Below are 16,623 nucleotides of genomic sequence, written 5' to 3'. Positions count from 1 at the left end.
CCTTTACACATCTCACCACTTGATTCCACTGAACACAGCACTTTTTAGTGTTCCACTGTACATTATTCTCATCCAAGCTCAATGCAAAAATACTCTCTAAGTGAAATAAAAATGTCTTCCAGTTTTTAATACACATAAGTCCTACTTCCTGAGCAAGGGGGTAGACACCTGCCTTCTAATTTTGTTTGTATTTGTACAAGTCACAAATGTGCCACGGGCACGTAGTAGGTATTCAACAAAGATTTCTTGAATATAATTGAATTTCCTGGTAGCCGAACAACTAGACAGACTGGTGGATAGATATAAATTAGCAAAGCAGATTTAAACCATGTGTTGATCATTGAAAAGTCGTTTCATTTTTAGCCAAGATAAATGCTTTTTTAATGTGTAAAGAAATCTATAATTTTCTGTGCTTTGAATTAAAGCTCCTATTTCCCAGGTTTCCTGCCTGCTTCTGGCTGCTCTTAATGAGCTAATTTACCCCACCGAGGTGAGAGATTTCCTCTTGGGAAGGCATTTAGATGTGCTTCTCTCCTATCCAGGGCCCCAGAGCGTTTCCTTACAGGGCTTTAAACACTCTGAACGTATTTAAGAGAGAAGCCAAGAAACAAATCTGTTGTTTTAGCTTTATTCCTCGAGGCTCAGCAGCTCGGCTTTCCTCCTGCTTTGATCACACTCACTGGAGTGGCAGGGCTGGAGACTGTGGAGAAGGGCTGGGTCTCTTTAGGAAGCCCAGTTCAGGGGGACCCACCCAGCTCCACACAATGAAAATAAAGTTGTCAAGCCTTTGAGGTGGCTGTGAAGATTTATTCTTCCTGGGCAAATTGGTAAGACATTTGTATTTTTTAAAAACGCTTTGATGAGCTTGATAAGGAAGCCGTGGTTTGAATGTGGAAAAACATTCTAGAGCTTTTTCCACCGCTGAACTGGGTTCTCAACATTCACTGTGAAGCTTGACCTGTGGAAATGAACTTTCCCTTCAAATTAATGATAAGACCATAAAGGACCATTTGGGGATTATGGAACACGTGCTTCCACTGTCTTGGACTATAAGCCTCCACGAGGCAGGAGGTCTTAGAAGCCTTGTGCAGATCTTGACATCTTCACATCTCCCAGGCCTCATTTGCCCACCACTCTTCTGATTGCTCTGTTTTCATTATTAGTTATGTCACTAATTATGGTTCTGTTAACTTTGGTGACTTCTACCAGCTAAAGTATGCATATAATGGAAATAGCTTCTGTCCTTCCTAAGTTCAAGTGTTGTTTGTTTGGAAGAAGTGTCACACACTGTTCCCAGTATGTCTTGGTCACATTCAGGTCTCGAGGGATCTAGGAAAGGAGAGGAAACTGGTGTGAAATATCTTTCTCCGATATGCCAGAAAGCCTTTTTCGCCAGGAACATCTGCCAACATCCCTGAGATAGTGCTCTTAACCTCCTTCAGTTAGGCAGACCATTATGAATGGCTCTTAAAAGGCTGTGAGCTCCAGACCAAAAAAAGCATGAGCATTTATCAACTGGCAGCAGCAGAAATTCTACAATCATTGGGGGATTTTCTTGGGAAAAATCAGAAAACTGTCTTTCTGTTATTGGGACAACCCTGTCTTGGGTTGAAACTGGCAATGTGGCTCAGTGGAGAGCCCGTGGGTTTGTGACAGATGGAACCAGGTTTGAATTCCATGGTGGGTACTTACTTTCTGTGTCACCTTGGGTATATTCTTAATTCTTCTTGCTCAGTTAGCTCAACTGTAAAATCAGGGAATTGCATTTTGCTGATTGGAGCCGCTCAGGTTGTAAGGATCACAGGCAGGTTCAGGTTACGCTGCAGATCAGGGATTTTACTACAAGAGACACAGGCACTTAAGGAAATGTGGCAAGTGGTCACCATGCAGGAGAAGGCAGCCCCTTCATGAGAGGCCCGGCCATTTTCATGGCACGGTTTCTTCTTGTCTCCTCCTCTCTCTGTAAGTCTGTCTCCACTCTGCCTTCATGGCTTTTGGTTCTTTCTACTCTTTCTATCGCTGTCTCTCCTTCACCTTATATTACATTCAAACTTGACCAACAGAGAGAATCCCACTGAATCAGGAGGTTACCACCAAATAAGGAGCCCTCTTGGTCAGAGTTCTCATGCAAGGCTTCCTCAAACCTGGCTAAGCCTAGGGATGGTTGCCTTTGGATCCAATCCCTGAAACCATCTTCAGTGGCCTGGCCAACAAGGTCCCATGACATCAAACATGGCTACATTGTTCAGTGAGGGACGGTCCTTGATAATCTTCATTTGCTTCTCCGGATCAATTCTCCATTATTCTTTACCCTGCTGTGTGCCCTGGGACTGGCCTCAGGACATAAAAAAGGGGGAGCTCAATAACTTGAAGCTCCTATCAATATTCTACCATGTGTGTGTGGAAAAAGCTAACAATATTGTGTGGTTAGGAGACAAAGTCTCTGCACATGTCCCATCTAGTTTCTTCAATAACCTAAAAGTGGTCACTTGCAAGATAATGGAAACGATGTTCATAGTCTCACCAGTGGCACAATGTTGAATTATCTGTAGCAAATTCAGACAGATGGTAATGTGACAGGCTTTGTGGGATACTGTTATTTTTTGTTAATTTAAAAAAAATTTTATTGAAGTATAGTTGATGTACAGTGAGGTATTAGTTTCTGGTGTACAGCAAAGTGATTCAGTTTTATATATATATATATATATATATATATATACTTGTTTATATATATATATTTGTTTTCTATGTCTGTGAGTCTTTCTGTTTTGTAGATAAGTTCATTTGTATCATATTTTAGATTCCACATATAAGTGATATCATATGATCTTTGCCTTTTTCTGACTTACTTCACTTAGTATGATAATCTCTAGGTCCATCCATGTTGCTGCAAATGGAATTATTTCATTCTTTTTTGTGGCTGAGTAGTATTCCCTTGTGTATATCTACCACATCTTTATCCATTCATCTGTTGATAGACATTTAGTTTGCTTCCATGTCTTGGAAGCAAGAAGCACTTTGTATTGTAAATAGTGCTGCTGTGAACACTGGGGTGCATGTATCTTTTTGAATAAGAGTTTTCTCCTGGTGTATGCCCAGGAGAGGGATTGCTGGATCATATGACAACTCACTTTTAGTTTTTTAAGGAACCTCCATACTGTTTTCTATAGTGGCTGCACCAATTTACATTCCTTTGTGGGATATTATTTAAAGACATGATATGCGGCACCTGTTGTTAGTACCTTATTAAAACAACATAACAGAGTGGGCCTGAGCCGAGCTAAGAGGAGAGCAGGAGTGGTGACTCAAAGTGGGAAGAAATAAGGAATGAGGTGGCTTTTGTTGGATTGCTGCTGCTGTTCCTTTGCAATAAAAAGTTCTGGGCAACCAAGAGTATATGACGGAGTATCAGGGAAGAGGTCACATTTATAGCTAATTAGAAAAAATCCCGAAATGTTAGACATGGAAGGATGCTCAGATGCACCATAGCTCAGGTGTCTTCTTGTACAGATAAGTCAACTGAAGCCCAGGTCAGGAGGACAGATGTGTGGTCCATGCATGGCTACTCCTTCTCCCGTGTCCTTTGATGGTCTAGGCAGGTACTACCTAGAAACCCATCTGCCATCCCCTGGATGTTGTCTGTTACTCTCAGACCCAAGGTTCAGTGATTATAGCTCTCGAGAGTGATAGAGCAGAACAGTTCTGATTTTGCATTTTAAATCTTGAGTTTTCAAGTTTCACAGTTATACAGATTAGCTGAAATATATCTTTTTTTATGATATGTATAACTCATAGTAAGCTGCAGGCATGAGGGGGAGGGGATTGGAGGCCGACATGTACATGCAGCATTTGTCATCCAGCCTGAAAGTTACCCAGGCTTATGATTTCTTTCTTTTTTTCTTTCCACCACCTTCCTTTGGTCTATTTACCCATCAATTTCAACCACCTCCTTGAGGCCAGTTAGAGGAAACTCAAATCAATCTCTTTTTCTCCTTGCTTGGCTAAAGTGTTTGGTTGGCTCAGAGTTTCCAGGCGATCTGCTGCCAGTTTTGGTTATTCATTGTCATTTATCCATGGCTCTGGTGAAAGACAGCAGTGGATTTTAACAAACAACGCTGCCTGTTTACTCACGTTACACATCATTCAGCCATTTGAAAGGACCATGAAGATTTACGGAAGACGCCTCTTTAGGTTTTCTGTTTTTTTGGTTTTTTTCCTCTCAGTGACCTATGGGGTTGAACCATGTGAACTTGCTAATATTCATCTGTTTTTAAACTACAAGAATGGCAGTTTCATTTGGTTCAGTCTAAAACTTCTCACTGACACCTTCACACTCTTGTAGAGAAATCCCTGAAAATATGTCCACAAATGGTAGATATTAGTAGTAAACAAGATTGTTTTTGTCTGAGAGCAATTATGTGACATACAGTAATGATCGAAGATATCTGTGGTCACTAGGTCAGTGTCTGATGAAGAGAAGGCAATCCCACCAAGCTCAACAGCCTGCTTCATACCTCTCGAAGCTTATAAGACCCAGGCAGAGCAGATGCCCTGAACAACTTTCACATTCCCTTGCCAGTTAATGTGTGTGATGCTCATGGAACCAGATTATCTCCTCTCTTCTATAAGTTACCACCCTATATAGTAAATATTGGAAATATGGCCCCCAAAGACTTAAACATTTAACCTAAGTAGATGTTGGCTAGATTCTCTATGGAGCCTCTGATATTAATGAGAAAAAAAAGACAGGTATGAGGAGCATTCAGGAGTCCCAGTCTGCCTGTGGGCTACCTAAGCCTTGTTTGGATTTTGGATTTTGTTTGGAATTTTATTTCACTCAGTTGTCTGAAACCTGCCCGTTGTGTGCCTTCCCGTTATGTGCTCAGACTCGGTGAAGGTGGTTGCCATTTGGCTCTTAATTTATAGGTTTCATAGATAGCAATAGTATAGTGGTTAGGAACTTGGGCTCTGGCCTCTGGAATTACAGGAACAAGGTGCTCAACCCAGCTTTACTACCTCTAGGGGTGTGTGTGAGCAGTTTCCTTTATCCTTCTTAGCCTCAGTTTCCCCAACTATACGATGGTCGTAATAACCGAACCTACTTTGTTGTTAGCTAATGCATGTAAAGTGCTTCATGAGGGATACCTAATCCTCAAAAAGGTTAAGTATTGTTGATTGTTCTTGTAGTAGCCGCTATTGTTATGATGTTTTCGCAACACTGTTTGCAAAGTTGGGTGCAGTCATGTCCTGCCCAGATCCCTTTTGCCTGCCGGGTGCTCCTGTGCCAGCTTCTGCCAACCGCTTGAACCTCTGACCGTCAGAAGGTTTCCTCTGTGCACTTCGAGCTGCCTCACCCACACTGAGAGCCATGCGGGCCTGGGAGTTTGCATTCCCTGCCAGCCCCAGCCTGACTGTCTGTAGCCAAGACTGACTGGGGTGGGACTAGGAAAGCCCAGCTCCTTCACCTTAATGCAGGACAGACTGTGAGCTATAAGTATGCTCTAGAGCTCCATGGGACCCGGCAGAGGCTGGGAATTTGTGGGACATTTCAACCTTGCTCAGCTTCTTCCCCTTTTCTGCCCAGTGACCCCCTCCCCATTTCTCTTGACAGCACTTCCTTAAATAGATCACCGGTACAGGAATCCTTGCTTCAGCCAACTGCGGAGAGTACTGTGTTTCATCTACATAAAACCTTCGATGTAGCGTTCCCATTTTACAGATGTGGAAATGGAGGCTCAGAGAGGCCACGTGACTTCCTGAAGTTCACTCGCTGGTAGGTAACAGCACCTGGACTCCCACCTCCAGATGCTCTGTCCTTTCAGGCGCACCTGTTTCCAAGTCACTTACCTCCATTTCCCCCAGTTATTCTTAAAAACAAGAGAAAGGCTAGAGTGAATGATCTTAGGAGGCCTTTGGGATTGAGGTGGCAGAGAAAAACTTGAACTAGGTTAAAGAAAAGGGTTGTGAATCTTATCACAAAGCCTGGATCCTGTTGCTTTTGAAACCACATGGTGAGAGAGATTCTCTGATAGCAGCAAGCAGGGCCTGGGAGGGGACCTGAGGGCTATTGTATTTCTGTGTGCTGTGTACACTGCAGCCTGCTTGATGCTGGCTTCAGCTTGCTTCGTGCTTAAACCGCTTATTAAAGTCTAGACGCAACATAAAAGCACGTAAATTGGTTCCAGCCATCTCTAGTAAAAACTTCAACTGGAGCTGGGAAGTGATTGGAGCATCTCTCGGTGTAATTAAAATTGACTCTTAAAGTTTCTTTAGCTTAATTGGTAACACTTTCTTTGGAAGTTGGTGAAAGCGTCTTGCTGGGAAGGTTAAATGCATTTCTGTGTATAGATCAGAATTCAAATATAGTTTTATGGACACATTTACAGTTATGTTCTACCCGGGTGGTCTTTTTTTCCTGTATCTTTTCTATTTAAGATTTATGCTGTCATTCACCACAGTCTAAATGTGTTTTGATAAAAGGAAAAAAATGAACCGTCGCTGACGCATTTCAAACAGAGTTGGTAATATTTTGAAGCTTTCGGTAAATGGAATGGCAGTTTGGCTTAGCCCAAGCTCCTTTCCCTCAAGCCCTTCACGTTGGAGTCTAGTGCTTGAACTTTGTTTGTTATCCAGAAATTGAAAGTAGCTACTACTATTCAGCTGGGTCCAAAGGTAGGAAGCTGGGTACTTTCTAAGATGGTCATGTCCTTACTGTGGTCAAATGCATTTGACCCCATTATTTGAGACCACGAATGTTTATACACATGAATGTGTTTATATGCACTGGGACTTTTCTCCCTCAGTTTTGCTTCTTCAGGGATCTGTCAGTGTAATAGGTTCTGATAGTCAAGAAGCCCATGCATTAAAATTTTTGGAGCGTGATCAGGGATGAAGCTCCTAATGCCCTGAACCATCCTTAATTCAGAGTTGGGGGAAGACCTGCTGGATTTTACATTCGTGAGCATTTACTCCCCATGATTCCCAGGGCCATGACTTGATTCTTGCCTTGGCATCTATTTCCGCCCATCCCTGTGGAACAGAGGGGCCAGCCATCTTCAAGTCAACCTCAGCATTGTCTCTTCATATGTGTATGGGGGGCAGAAACAACGCAAACATTGTTTTGCATGCACTTCAAATGTGTATGGGGTTTGCAAACAGTGTTGTTATGAGAATCATAGTGGAAATAAAAACTGCTCTGGTCCTCGGATCTAAGTGCAACAACTGTTCGTATTTCTGTGTTTTTCCTAGTACTTGTCTGCAGGTAGGTATATTTTTATGTGGTTTTCGTCTTCACCATATAGATATAATTTTTAACCAATAATCTGTTTTTTGAAATAAATAATAAAAGTTACATTTTCCCATTAGGTATATAATTGTAGAACATTTTAAAATATAGAAAAGTGTGGTACCATTATTCAAAGAAAATGCCTGTTAACATTTTAGTGTTTATTTCTTCAAATTTTATGCATGCATTGCTATTCTTTCTACATAATTTGATTACGTTACATGTATAATTTTGTTTTCTGATTTTTTATTTCATATGATGTTAAGTATAATATTGTAAACCTTTGATAAATATCAGTTAAATTGTTACATAATATAGAGAATTAACAGGCTGTAATTTGCTTTAGCATTCTTTTATTAGAAGATAATGTTCCCTATTATTTTTTGCTATTATAATGCTGCAAATGGGTGTGAAAATCATAAATTCAGGGTTTTTTTTTCTGTGTCCAGGATTATTTTCTTACTATAGATTCCCAAAGATGAAATTTTGTGATCAGAGGTGATAAAAGGATTTCAGGCTCTTGATAATATTGTCAATGGCTTTCCAAAACAGCATTCAATTTACAGTCTCACTAGTGACATATAGGCTACCACTCTTGGTTATGGTTATTTTCTTTTTAAAAAAATTTATTTATTCATTCATTCATTTATTTATTTTTGACTGCGTTGGGTCTTCGTTGCTGTGCGTGGGCTTTCTCTAGTTGAGGCAAGTGGGGGCTACTCTTCGTTGTGGTGCGTGGGCTTCTCATTGCAGTGGCTTCTCTTGTTGCGGAGCACAGGCTCTAGGTGTGTGGGTTTCAGTAGCTGTGGTGCGTGGGCTCAGTAGTTGTGGCTCGCGGGCTCTAGAGCACAGGCTCAGTAGTTGTGGTGCATGGGCTTAGCTGCTCCGTGGCATGTGGGATCTTCCTGGACCAGGGCTTGAACCGATGTCCCCTGCATTGGCAGGTGGATTCCTAACCACTGTGCCACCAGAGAAGGCCCTTGGTTATGGTTATTTTCATAGAAAAATGGCATCTTGTTTAATTTGCATATCTTTGACTAACACAGTTGTCTAGTTCCCCCTTTGTTACCCAACTCTGACTCTTCTCAAGTAAATCATCTGTTTTCATCCTTTGCTCACATAGCTGTGGAATCTTTGTGCTTTAAAAAATATTGATCTGTGTTATATGTGTTATAGATGTTAAATTTATCTTGATCTTTGTACTGCAATTTTTGGAAAAGTAATGTTTGCTTTGCTTTGTGGGTTAGATACCATTTCTACTTATTTGTGGCAACTCTAGGTATTCCAGAAGCGCAGTGGTGGTGTCTTGAGCTGACATTACCTCTGCTTTTCAGGGAGACAGACATGCTTCTCAGCGTGGCTTCCACATTCTGGGTGTCAACCAGGAGGTCCTCACATCACTTCTTTGCATATGGAAATCCTATTTGCCTTTGAAGGCCCAAGTCACACATCATCTTTTCTTCCCATTTCCTGGTCGTCTTCTTCCATTGCTGTTTCCTGTTTAATAGCCCTGATACTTTGTGCTTGATTAGAGAGAGAACCCTTCTCAGGATGTAGAGAATTTTGGGGGTAGGGGGAATTTTCAAGTAGGTTTTCTTTTCTTATAGAGCCATGTAGTGTAGCTATTGAGGTCCATCTGAAGATGGGCAGAAAAATATGTAGATGGGATAAAGGGATGTGAAGCTCAAGGAAGAGTGAAAGGCATAGTTTGTTGTGTTTTCTTAGCCTCCTGCAGATGGTTGAGGGTGTGTGTGTGTGTGTGTGTGCGTGTCTGTCTGTCCGTGTGTGTATGTACATGCCTTAGCCTAGAGTCTACTGAAAAGCAGAGCCTGAGGCAAGGATTTGTGTGCAGATAGGTTATTTTGGGAAATGATCCCAGGGAGCGGGAATGGGAGACTGGGGAGAGTGCCAAAAGGAGGGAGAAAGCCAGTATCATGGCATATTATTGAGCTGGTTTTTGCTGTGGACAACTGGGGCTCAGTCCAGACCCACCAGAAGCCATGTAGGATTGTCTTCTGAGAAGAAGAGATCATTTATCCACTGTTTTCCATCCCTCATTGTCAAGAATGCCTCATGGGTTGTTAATTCCCTCACACTTCAGGCTTGCACTTGTATCAGAATGGATGGTTGGATTCCTGCTGGCATCCCTCGGGCTGTGGTGGAGAAAGCCCCAGGACAGAAAGTGAGAGGTATGCAATGCAGTTGGGGTGTGATGTCAGCTTCTGTCACGTGCACGTGGTTGCTGCAGCAGTGCTATAGTGAAAAGGTAGAGAGACTGTAGGTAAGGCACGGGGTCAGATACAGTGTGTGTTGTAACTTCATATACGCTTTTTTAAAATTTAGTCTGTTGACTTGGCATCTGAGTAGAGGCAGCGTCCATTTACCCTAATCCTGAGTTTTTCTTTCTGACCCCACACCCTCACTTTCTTTCATCAGAGTTACCCCCCCATTCCCTTCTCCCACCTCCTGTGTTCTCCAGGCCTGACTGAATAGGACATTGCATTTCCCCTACCAAAGTGATTGGCTCAGGGTGGGTATGTGATACAGTTAGAGTCAAGGAGACCCAGTCATGGCTTTTCTGGGACTGTTAGAGAGTGATTTCCTTCTCTTTTCCGCTGGAAGGATGTAAGACTGTACCACTCAGAACTCGAGAAAGAAACAGACAGTGGAAAGCAGGGCCAAGATCCAAGGAGAAACCAGGTCCTGATGGGGTGGCATTGTTTGAATTCTTGGATTCAGCCACCCATGGAATGTTTCAGTTACGTTAGCCAGTTAAATACCTGTTTTTGCTGAAGCCAGTCTCACTTGGGGTTTCTGTCACTTGCAACCAAAAGAAACCAATAGATACTTTGAGTTTACTCCCATTTAAGGTGAATCTTACCTTTTTACTTTATTCATGTATTTATTTATTCATTCAAGTAATATTTATTGAGTGTCTCTGGTACTATGAAAAAGCTCAGTTTCCAGTTGCATGGAGAAAAAAGGGATATAAATTAAAGCTCAAGGTAACTGTAGCCCCTGGAATATTGCCTGTACTACCTTCATGTAGGTGTGGCTTTGAGTGATAGCTGAGTAGCCAGAAGACACAAAGGAAAGTTTTTGATTCTTAACATAACTCAAGAGGTGGGAGAGAATCAGGCCTGAGGGAAATTGTGTGTGCATGTGTGAAGGGGCATACCTTTTATTGAAAATTTATAATGGCAGTAATATTTGTAGAGTATCTAGAAATTGTCACCAAATATAGTTTTTGTTACTTGTTGTATCCGTTATCTATTGCTACAACAGTGCAGCATAACAAGTAGTCACAAAGCCCGAGATGCATATGACAGCAAACACTTTTGTTCCCACATCTGTGGTTTGGCTGGGGGTCCTGCTGCTCTGAGCTGAGCTTGGTAGGACTTCCTCCTGTGCCTGTTATCAGTTTCCATTTGGCTAGCTAGCTTTGCTGGTCTTGGCTGGACTCCCTCACATGTCTGAGATCTTGACTGGGACTAGTGGGGTCTGCCCCACAAGTCTGTCTAGCCAGGGTGTGCTTGCCTGTGAAACAGAGGAGCAAGAGACTAAGTGGAAACCATGCACGCACATTTCAAGCTTCTCACATCACCTCTGCTGATGTTTAATTGATCAGAACAAGCTACGTGGCTGAGTCCAGGGATTAGAGGTAGGCATTGCACTATTATGCAGCCAAGAGCAGAGATTTAGGGAGAGGCAAAGCATTGAGGCCATTTTTGCAACCTGTCTGCTACACGAGGTTGGCTCATATATAGTTAATTAAAATACATATTCATGTAGTTAGTTTGGTTTGTTAGAGTTTAAACCACTTAGTCCCTGAGATCCCTGAATAATAAAGGTCTCCACAGATGAGTGTAGATCAAGTCAGCTCTCCTTCAAACACATGGGACTTTCCCTTTTCTCCATAGAAAGAACCCAATATTTTGAGTCTTTTTTTTTTTTTTAATAAAAAAGAAAAATGCCTCTTGGACCTAGAATGTCCTGCCTTCTTCTATGCAGCTTTAATTCCCTGAGCCAGAAGCTATGTATGTCTTTTTTGCCAAGGTCGGCTCTGGACCTATTATTTCCACTGTCTTATTGGAAAAAAAAAAAGAAAGAAAACAAAATTCCTACTATGTTCTTCCTCCATATGTTACATAGACTTTTTTTTTTTTTTTTTTTTTTTTTTGCGGTACGTGGGCCTCTCACTGTTGTGGCCTCTCCCGTTGCGGAGCACAGGCTCCGGATGCGCAGGCTCAGCGGCCATGGCTCACGGGCCCAGCCGCTCCGCGGCATGTGGGATCTTCCCGGACCGGGGCACGAACCCATGTCGCCTGCATTGACAGGCGGACTCTCAACCACTGTGCCACCAGGGAAGCCCTACATAGACTTTTAAAAGGGCTGATAGCTTCAGGTATGAGTGGACCAGAAGAATGGCTACAATTAGCTTTTTAAGGACCCTGTTACAGTTTTACTTTCAATTTTCTGATGTTATGGATATTTGATGTATTTGGCCTTTACAATCCCAGGAAGTTTTATCTAAAACAAGTCTTAAACTTTTTCCTGGCAGTCCTTTATAGGATTCCAACTCTGAAGGGTGATTGGGGTCAAGAACCTGTGTGGACCCCTACATCTGGCTGTCATTTTTGGTTAACTGCAAGGACTTTGAAAGTGGGTAGTGAAGATTTGAAACCAGGCTCTAGCACTTATTAGTTGGGTGGCTGAGGCAGGTTATTTCATTGTTTTCAGCCTCAGTTTTCCCTCCTGTAAAATGGGTGTCACAATACATACTTCACAGAGTTATCATGAGGGTTAAATGAAGTAATGCAAGTGAAGCCCTTTGCCCAGTGCTTAGGAGATAGTAAGCCCTCACTTAGTGGGGGTTATTCTTATCTTACCTTGTGAACTTGTCTCCCAGTCACTGTCATCAGCGATATCCTTGAGCACCAGTTACTCGTCTGAAGAACCTCCTTAGGTTGGTGATGGCTGCTCGGAAACAGTTTCTAGGCTTGCCACGGAGGACTTCAGGAATGACTCCAGCAAGTGGGCCATGGCAGGAGGAAGCACATGGAGGCTTTTCTCATCATTATCAGCTGCTCTTCTTCCGCCTCAGACTTCTTATGTGCCTCCCTGCATGTCCTTTCAAGGGGCCCTCACTCTCCAGTAAGGCATTATGAAGATACAAAGGCGAGAACCAGTGGCTCTCAAATTTGGCTGCATAGTAGAATTGCTTAGGAAACTATAAAAAGCATGGATGCCTGGACCCCACCCTAAAGATTTTGGTTTGCTTCACCTGGAGTGGGGCTCAGGCATCAGCATTTTAAAAAAGTTCCCCATGTGATGCTGATGGGTATGTAGACTGAGAACCACTGGGGCAACCTATCTCAGGGCTTCCATGCAAGATTTCCAGTTCATTCTGCTTTTATTATGGTCCTTCTTCTTGTCATATGGTTGCTTCAGCTTATAAACATTGCTTTGGAAGAGGTGTTTCTTTTCTTGATAGGAAACCAGCATTCTCTGGTGAATAAGCTAATGGCTTTATCATGATGTTCTGGGAGCTGGTAGTGCCTGACGATACAATTAGATGTGTAGGCTGATTGGGGAATTTTCCTTTGTAGATCCCAAATGTCCTTCTGAAAAGTGGTAACCCAAATGTGTGCAATAGGAATGATTTTACCTGACATTTAGGCCATTATTTATACTTATCCATAAGCTTTCACATTTGATATGAGAGGTATTGCAGTACAGTGAAGGGTCCCAACGTAGGAGTTGAAAAATATGAGTTAGAATTACTTAAGTCATTAATCAGTTATTGGGACTTTGGCTATAGCTCTTAAATTCTCCGAGACTTTGTTTTCTTACTTGCCCTCTAGAGAATTCCAGTGTGAGGTGTAGACTAGACATCACTGTATCTTTGTCCCATTCAGCAGATGAGGAAACTGAGGCATAGAGTGGACATGTGAGTCACCAAGGCTTATGCAAAGGCTTGGGACTCATCAAAGTCAGGCCCCCATGGCTCATGTGCTTAGCCCAGTGTAGGTACTACTGCCCCACACTAGCTAATTGTCCAAAGGGCTGGAAGGTGTATTGTTTCAGCTGCAAGAAATGGGAATTAGAGGACCAGCTCTGTGCAGACACACCAGGCCCTTCCTCCTCCCCATTCCTATTCTTCTGCCCTCTCCCTAACTGCTGGGCCAGTGGAGAGGCCTGTGAGCAATGGATTCCCTTTCATGGTGCAGGTGAGCGATCATAAAAGCTCAAAGTCTCCTCTATTGTGTTGGCACTGGCATGTCTGTTCTTGTGGCCTTCTTGGAGCACAGAGTCAGAGAGCAGTGGTAGAGACTGCCTAGATGTTCCCCAAATGTGCTTCTTCCCGGCCCATAACTGAAGTACATTTCCCAGCCTCCCTTGCAATTTAGTTAGGCTGTTGACTGAGTTCTGGTCAGCAGGATGTGGGTGGGAGCAACGTGTGCTCCTTCCAGGCCCTGAAAATCTCCCGGGGGATGTCCTCTGTGGGGTTTCCATCTCTTTTCTTTCCACCATGGAAGCCGTGTGTTTGAAGACTCTGGTGAAGTAACAAGATAGGAGCCTAAGTCGCTGGATCAGGGCTTGAAGAAGAGCTACGTGATCAGGAAAACCTGCATTAACCAAATTATATGGGCCAAAACTGCTATTTTGTTAAGCCTTGGAGATTTTTCTTTTTTTTTTTTCTTTTTTTGCAGTACGTGGGCCTCTCATTGTCGTGGCCTCTCCCATTGCGGGGCACAGGCTCCGGATGCACAGGCTCAGCGGCCACGGCTCACGGGCCCAGCCGCTCCACGGCATGTGGGATCTTCCCGGACCGGGGCACGAACCTGTGTCCCCTGCATTGGCAGGCGGACTCTCAACCACTGCGCCACCAGGGAAGCCCATAGCCTTTGACATTTTAAGGTTTGATTACATTACTACTTTAAATAACTTTGGAGGAATAAAGAGAGGATTGGTGGTTTGGTGGGGTGATGCTTCTCTCATCCAGAGTTCTCTATGGGATCAGTTGAAACCACATCCTTCTGGAGCTCCTTCCTCTGCCCTGTGCTGCGTCTGTCACTGTCTTACAGGTTTCACCTGAGGGTCCTCCCTTATAAACCACATGCTCAAGGATCCCCATCTCAGACTTTGTTGCATGGGGTCCCAATGTCCAAACTAGAACCTAAGGGCAGGAATGTTCTTTCATTCTCCATTGAATTTCTAATTACCCAATGAATGAATGTTTAAGTGCCTTATATGTTTAAGTCACTAGACACAGTGAATAACTCTAAAGAACTGTAAGTCATGAATTTGGGTCTGTGTTTTCTCAAGACTCATCTAAGGTTACAGTAGTCCTCCCTTATTTGTGGTTTCACTTTCCTTGGTCTCACTAACACCCACGGTCAGTAGCAGTCTGAAATATTAAATAGAAAATTCCAGATATAAACAATTCATAAGTTTTAAATTGTCCTCAGTTCCGAGAATCATGATGAAATCTCGCTCCATCTGGCTTGGCCCTGCCTGGGATCCCCAGCCATGGACATAGTCTGCTCCTGGTATCCAGCCACCTGCAGTATGGCTCTATGATCCAGAATCACCGGAAGCAGATGATCCTTCTTCTGACATGTTGTCAGTAGGTCAGTAGTAGCCTAATGCTAGGTCACAATGCCTACGTCATTCACCCCTCTTTATCTCATCATGGAGGCATTTTGTCATCTCACATCATGACAAGAAAGGTGACTACAGTATAATAAGTTATTCTGAGAAAGAGACAACATTCACACAACTGTTATTACATTAGATTGTTATAATTGTTTTATTTTTATTATTTTTGTTGTTAATCTCTTAATGTGCCTAATTTAGAAATTAAACTTTATCATAGGAATGTATATATAGGAAAAAACATAGCATATGTAGGGTATGGTACTATCCATGGTTTCAAGCATCCACTGTGGGTCTTGGAGCATATCCCTGTGGATAATGGGGAGCGACTGTACTCTTTCTATGAACCTTAAGAGAATGTATAGAATATCACATTTATTTTTCATTGTTTTTTCTTAATGGGCAGCAATAAAGAGATACTACCATTTTATTTAACGCTCTTATTTTTAAATCCAAATGAGGTTTAATTGTGGAAGTAATTTTTAAGACAATTTTTCTTTTCCTTGATTAGTTCTTTATATGCTTTTTTTTTTTCCCCCCTGAAGACTGGGCATCTGGGAGAATTGCTTTTTTTGAGTAAAACTTGGAAAGAATTTCATATAAATTATAAAAGTTAGCCTGGCTGTGTAGGCAAAAAACATATCCATTTTAGAGCACTTTTAAATCCAAACATAATTCCTTTAAAGAACACTGTAACAGACAATGTGGCCTTTGCTTTGGAAGGCCTGCCTCTGGCACAAGGGAAGTGGGGGCTTCTCAGTTGAGCAGTGGGAGAGAAACGGTGAAGAGCATGGAAAAAGCGATTGCTTTAAGCGTACTGGCTTTTCCTTTCATATCTGCGATGTGATCCTATTATTTTGAAGCAATGAGGTCATTTAAGTGTGCCTGGCTGGAGATTTGCTATTTTCCTCTATTCTTTCCTTTAAGTCTTTTTGTCAACCATGTTCTCCTCGACTAGCAGAGCAGCTGTCTGGGTAGTTATAATCCCATTAAAAAGGCCTCTATTACGTCAATAATATATTTATAGAGAAATTAGTCACCTGGGGTTGTTGGGTGATTCTTCTGTTTAGACATATTGTACCCCAGAAAAGCAGGACTATCCCCTTCTTGTTAGATAAGGCCTGCTGCCTTGTCACGGTGCCATATTGGCTGAAACCGATTAGCAATTAACATGGAACATGCCTTCCTCTGTTTGCAAAGCCCCCTTAATCTTTGCCACTGATCATATTCCTCTCAAGCTTTTCTGATAAAGCTGAGATTGCAGATGTGCCTGGGTGTACAGGGCTTATAGTATTTAGTGAAAATATGACAGGCATTAAATGACCATCCTGGTGGGAAAGGTGGGAAATCTAACCACAAAAACTTTCTAAACCTGCTCAAGTGCATTTGAGCAGTGTCTTCACATTAGTAGTGCATCTTCCTCCACAGATTCCATTCTTTTTTCTAAAGAGATTTTACATTCTTGCCATCTGAGTTCAGGTCTAATTATCTCCTAAGAGAAAGTGGAAAGGCAAGGGGCTGAATTGCAGTAAAGGAATACGTGAGATTATTAAACTATCCACCATTAGTAGGTTGAGGTTTATTTTTTGCAAACTCATCATGTTTTGCAAGCCATGAAAAATAGGGCACTTTTTATTAGCAGACTTTAAGGAGGGTAACACTGAAGTCAATCCCTATAC

At 42.4% G+C, this 16,623-nt stretch overlaps 1 long non-coding RNA gene across 1 annotated transcript in view; it reads left to right on the top strand.

Annotated features, from left to right (window-relative positions):
• The first annotated feature begins 5,617 nt into the window (after positions 1-5,617).
• Positions 5,618-16,623, top strand: part of LOC141276521 (uncharacterized) — a 62,097-nt gene continuing 51,091 nt past the window's right edge. Inside the window, exon 1 of the long non-coding RNA XR_012326216.1 lies at positions 5,618-5,773. This is a non-coding gene — a long non-coding RNA (uncharacterized lncRNA). The remainder of the gene's footprint in view (positions 5,774-16,623) is intronic.

The sequence above is a fragment of the Tursiops truncatus genome, chromosome 15 (assembly GCF_011762595.2).
Source record: "Tursiops truncatus isolate mTurTru1 chromosome 15, mTurTru1.mat.Y, whole genome shotgun sequence".
In the NCBI taxonomy this organism is placed as follows: Eukaryota; Metazoa; Chordata; class Mammalia; order Artiodactyla; family Delphinidae; genus Tursiops; species Tursiops truncatus.
This window is presented reverse-complemented; position numbering and strand designations above follow the sequence as displayed.